We start from the raw sequence: 6,000 nt of genomic DNA, 5'->3' as shown, positions 1-6,000 counted from the left end.
GCAACACCTGAAGGCGCCGCGGTATGGAGCGTGTTTTTTGCTCGGCTAACCTTTGAGCTGCAGTGTACGGGTTAATCCCAGAACTCGTTCACTTTCTCTGCCTCGCTCACTCTCCCTCATTCTGCGTAGAGAGTCTGAAGGTCTAAAAGGGTGTTTACAATTCACTAATCTGACTTCAAAACCAGCTTAACTCTGGGAGACATCAAAGGTGCGCGCGTGATGGCCCCACTGATCCCAGTAAGGGGGGGATGTATGATAGACTGGAAACATAGTGAGATGGGGGAGGGGGGAAGGGGGGGGAAGAAACAAGAGGAAACTAGATATTTCTGAGACCTTGTGATGACTGTCTCACTTGATCCAAAAAAACAACTTTTCCAGATTTATGATAAGGCTTATGAGAGACCTGGAACACACAGTCTCACATCGATTGGCCCTGGATCAAGTATTTCTGTGGAGTAATCAATGAAATATTTTTGTGGGTCATATTCGTGCTACAGATTTCAAAGTCTAGCATTAAATAATATGTACCCCAATAATACATGCATCCATCTGGTTTCATTGCCGTTATCAAAGTCCCGAATGATAAAAAGCGCAGTTAATTTGTCTGTTTTTCATAAACACGTTCATTAACAATTCAATGCTGGATTTTTCAATACTGTTTCAGGAGGTGGACACGGAAGTCTTTGTCTTGGTGAGGTTAACTAATGATGAAGAGCAAGTTTAGACGGGACTTGCATTAATATCTGCACAGGAGAAAACGCAGGCAAGGTAAAATTAGCCAGTAATAAATGAACATTGTGGAAATACGTCGGGCATTAATTGTCATCCGAAGGTCACGGTTCATTAAATTACCATTAAAGAGTTTGACAAAATATATTTGGTGCTCACTGAGGTATGCTGGCTTTGTGAAGTAAAATACATAAATAACTGTAATAACTGTAGCTTTTTTGAAACCTATTAATATCATATGTAGAGGAGAAATCTATTCTGCAAGCACGTTATCAGGCAATTTTGTGCTATTAACAGATGTATTTTTCCTCTCCCTTGAACACATAGAAATAATGCAAATTATAATAAATTGTTATGTAATGAATAGTCAGACCAAAAATGAGGACAGAACAATTTGATGTAAATGAGGTGATTGGAGTTATATTAGTTATTCTGTATTTACTGAATACATCTCAAAGTTCTTTTGTGATTTTGAGTTTGTCCCACATTTCTATTGAGCTATTAGGGACGGACATGAGAGACTGCCCCGAGCAAACATCTGCTCATACATGTACCCATATGCATGAACATACAAAGGCTGACATACATGCCCAGGCTGGACCCCTTGGAGCCCAGACGTGAAGACAAAAAAAAAAAAAGAATGCTAAAGAGTGTGTACCGTGGCAGCACATTGGACTGAGATGAGGGTAAAAGAAGAAGAGGGGAAGGAGAAGACGAGGGAACGTGTGTGTGTGTGTGTGTGTGTGTGTGTGAGAGAGAGAGCAACATGAGACAGAGAGACTCGGATGGACACTGATTCCCCCAGGTGCATGTTGGGTAAGTCTTCAATAATATGGAGTGACAGGGAACAGAAGGAGCCGATTTCTCCTCATGTCATATCCTCTTTCTCTTCTCGCTTCCTGCTTCTTGTCAACAGGACTTTAAACTGGTGTTTGTTAAATTGGATGTCAGGGTCAACGGAGGACTTTGTTACATTGAATACTTGTCTGTTTGTGTGCATGTGCAAGCCTGGGTGTGCATAAGTGTGCGTGTGTGTGCGTGTGTGTGTGAGAGTTCAAAGCCATCGTTTAAATGTGATAACGTGTTGTCTTTTGGTATTAAAGTTGATGAGTCGGATATTAAAACACCGGTTAAACACCGCTAACTTGAGAAATGAAAAAAAACAAATATCAATACGTATTGGTACAATGTAACAACACACGCTATATGACCACAAATGCCTCCATGACACTGATTCAATGAGCTCACAAGCACAGTAGAACTCACCCTGTACTGGATGGCAAAGCCCCCGGAGCCTCCGCTGATCAGCCATGCCACTGCAGCAGGTCCACCCGGCCTTTCCAGGAAGGCTCAGATGAGTAGGAGCCCCCCGGACATCTCCGCTAATCACTCATCTCTAAACAAGCACTTTCTAAATGACCGTGGAGAGAAAGAAACAAGAAACAGACAAAGCACGTAGCCAAACAAGGCCCCCAGGCCTCAAACCAATTTAAATCCCAATTAGATTCATCAGATACTCTCAAGAGGTAAGTATGTGTCCGTATATGTTCGTGCATGTTAATGCGTATGTTTGTATGCATGAGTGTGGACTGTCGGACAACCAACTCCTTTTGTATAAACAATAAAGGTCATTCCCTGTCTGGGTCGGGACATGTTATTGTTTCGTTTAGTGTGTGCGATTTTGTTTTGACTGTGTTTGTTACAATCACAGAAGCAACTGACCTTTGACTGTAAAAAAAATAGAGGATCACGTTAATGTCATTGTCATCATCATGCTACAGCAAGTCAAATCCTCATGATATAAAAATATACTGGTAAAAAAAAAAATAGTTCCAGAGAAAGGATATCTACCCATTTGTGTATATTGGTAACTATTGCTCAGCGGATCTGTGGTCAAGATATTACCTATATGCAAATCATAGACTGAATCATTATCCAAACCATGTCTTACATATTATAACATGATCATTATCATTAAAAAAAAAACTTATAAAAAAACTATATTTTTCCTCACAGTTCCATGTTGTTTGTGGAAAGAGCTGCTTGAAGAAACGCAATCGCCTATTAATGCCTTTTGATACTTAAACAAAAGCACTGATGAAACATACCCCAGATGGACAACCCCTCGCTCCCCTCTGGGTGTCCGTGGTAACAGGTCAAAACTGGTCCCACCTGAACGGGCCATTTCTATTTCACAGGTGAGCCCTGCCTTTTCCTCTGCTTCTCCTTTTCTTTATAGTCATGTCCCGCATCTCAAACGGGAGCAGGTCAGCCTGTGCCTGGTTGCTTCTGCAGGCCAGATGGGATTCGATGGAGATGGCATTCGTTGGCCGACCCACCTGATGCGAACGTACTGCAGCTAGAGATGCCTTCTCGTGTCCTTTTGATAACTACAACAGAGAGCCGAACACATGCAGGTGCACATTTATACAGAAGTATTTATACAGAAGCTGCTAATATTTTTGAAATGGCGGAGCGCTGGCCTCAGACATCAACTATAGGAGGACTGAACGAGGTTTTGGTCAGTCATGTGATCCGGCCCCGGTCCTGCTCACTCCTCTAGGTGGCAGTATTGTCATATCAACCTGTAAAAAGCACTTTCTCCGTGCTCATTTAGTCTCCCATCCACAGAAGGGTATGTCTGCTGTTAAAGCCTGAATCTATGCTGCTTTCTCAAAATGCAACATATTAAATGCTAATGCAAATATTTCAAGAAAGCCACAAGATCTGTTTAGCTTAGCTTGATTTGTTGTCAGCCCCAGAAATCGAGATCCCACAAAATTCATTGGACTGATGAAGAATCTTTTATTTATTTTACCGTTAGATAAACATCATACTGACTGACGTTGTACTGATGAATCCCTACTAAAAAATAAAACGATATCTCCTTCCAAAAAATCGAAGAAAAGCAAAATACTTTTCAGTTGAGAAGGCAGTAGTTACTGTACATTCAAAACGTGAAGTCCTCAAAGAGCTGAAGGCCAGGAAAAGCATCACCATCACAAACATGAAGTCATCAACACTCAGTATTTCTGCCTCCTTTCTGTTAATCCCTCTTATGTTGTATGGAGAATTGGTGTTTTGGTTTTCAGGTTGCTGGGAGTTTTCCGTGCAGAGCAACGCTTCTTCTGTCCCAGAGGGTGAGCCAGAAAAAAGGGGCAGTAACAGCGGCACGGTGCGCCCAGATACAATTAGACTCCTTATTGTATCCTGGAGATGAGAGAACCGCCTTGGCACCCTTTGGAGACATTTAATCGCGTCCACATGGAGATACACCAGACCACTTCAAAATGTCCACCCCATTCATGCACTCAACGGCAGTATTTAGGTATTTAACCACTTCTCACAGGTACGGGTTTCACAGCTAAAGGCCTGTTTTTCATCCCCGGTTTGAGGTATGAGTGGTAAACATTAATAATGGTTAACAATATTTACGGCCTTTAATACCTTTGCCTTTCTCTCCTGCCTTGGTTGCCGGACCGTCGGGGCGCCTGGACCCCCCAGCAGAGTGCTGCTCTAAAGGAGAACGCTGCTTTATGTCACGGTGCGCACTGACTGTCTTATCTACCCATTTATCACAGTTGAATTGCAACCAGCCTTGCCTGAAACCTGCTTTCAGACTTTGTTCGGGTGACTTGGGATGCATGATGCTGCAATTGCAAATTTGCTTCAATTCGTAAATGGGGTTTCCGTGGCAAATGTAGTCGGGTTATGTCAACATACCAAGATACTTTGTGTTTCATACTGTATTTCATTGGCATCAGTACAAGTTGACCGAGTAAGGCGCAATAGGAGAACTTTTAATAATGTTTGTGTATGCATGCATGTTTAAGCAAACTGACACACAAAGGCTTCCTGAGAAGTGAAGGATTCTCCTCCTTCAAATAGCCTCAAATGGGATCTTGCATGATTGTAAAACCTAAAAAAATGCTTCAGTGTGCAGGAAGTGCCAGCTCCATGAGGCTGTCCGAACAAGCTGTTTGCACACAAACCAGCTCTGATGTCTTCTGTCAGCCCTCATTTTGGTAAACACTGATATCTACGTGACGACACGGAGTGACAGGTGCATGATTGAGGTACTTAAAAGCAGACGCTCTAAGCGACTCTCCTCCTCTCTGCTGATCCCAGGGTTGCTGTGATTCTCCACATGCGTTTCAATCCCGACATTATATGCATCAGCTCTCTTTAATCTCCTGCCACGTCTTTAAGGTCTTGTTTTAATTAATGTAATGCACCTATTGCAAGCTTTAATGTTAATTGCAAGATAGTTTCAAGCAGATTGTAATAATCACCTCATTATCATTCACGACAGAATTGTTTTGCTTCTTCATTAGAAGGATGAGCATCACTTCTTAGAGATCCAGCGCAAACTTGTTTGATCCTGCCAGCCTGGAGCCGGCTTCACATGGACTTTGCCACCTTTTCAAAGACTTTGCTTTACGAACAGGTCCACTTAGACGAGATCTGTAAAAGATAAACATTAAATATGCATCCAGATCTTCTGCTTGGGCGAGTGGACTGAATCCGTATGAATGGCTAATGTGTTGCTGTGACGGCAGCAACTAGATTGATCACTCATTACGATATCTGCTCCATTGGCCATTAACACCCGCGAGGAGTCTAACCACGGGCCACATCAGACACCAGGGTTAAATTGAGAGTGAAGAAGGGAAGTGTGTGTGTGTGTGACTGGGGAGGGGTGGTGTGTGTGTGTGGGGGGGGGGGGTTCTGCAATCCAAATATGGTCAGCTATGCTGCTGTAAATTGAAATCTGGGTTGACAGTACAGGTGATTTGCTTTCGGTGTCCCGGTACACATAACTGTAGATTCCCACCAGGGATACGGCCCTCTGTATTTATCACACTCACTAAACACATTAAGCCACAATACTGCAGATAAAAGCGTAACCAATTACCCAGATGGCTCTTGAATAGAGGAAAACCCTACGTGTGATAATATTAGACACAAACTGGCATCTTCGCTCATAGACGTCCCCTCCTGGTGGCCTATTCCTGATCCAAGAGTACGAAGGAGCAACACGTGTACGTTTATGAGTGAGTCAAGAGCCTCTCCACACCCACAGCTGCAGGGATGTTGTCAGAAGAACAAAATTTAATAAACCTGTCCATGACACCTGAACACACACTTTCTTTCTCTCTGGGCATCTCTTGTGTTTTTGCTTTCTCTCCAGCACACACACACACACACACACCTGCCTAAGTGAAGGATTTACTTGTATTACACACAGTACATTGAACATGTCAATCACGC

Source organism: Gasterosteus aculeatus, chromosome 12, assembly GCF_964276395.1.
Source record: "Gasterosteus aculeatus chromosome 12, fGasAcu3.hap1.1, whole genome shotgun sequence".
Classification (NCBI taxonomy): domain Eukaryota; kingdom Metazoa; phylum Chordata; class Actinopteri; order Perciformes; family Gasterosteidae; genus Gasterosteus; species Gasterosteus aculeatus.
This window is presented reverse-complemented; position numbering follows the sequence as displayed.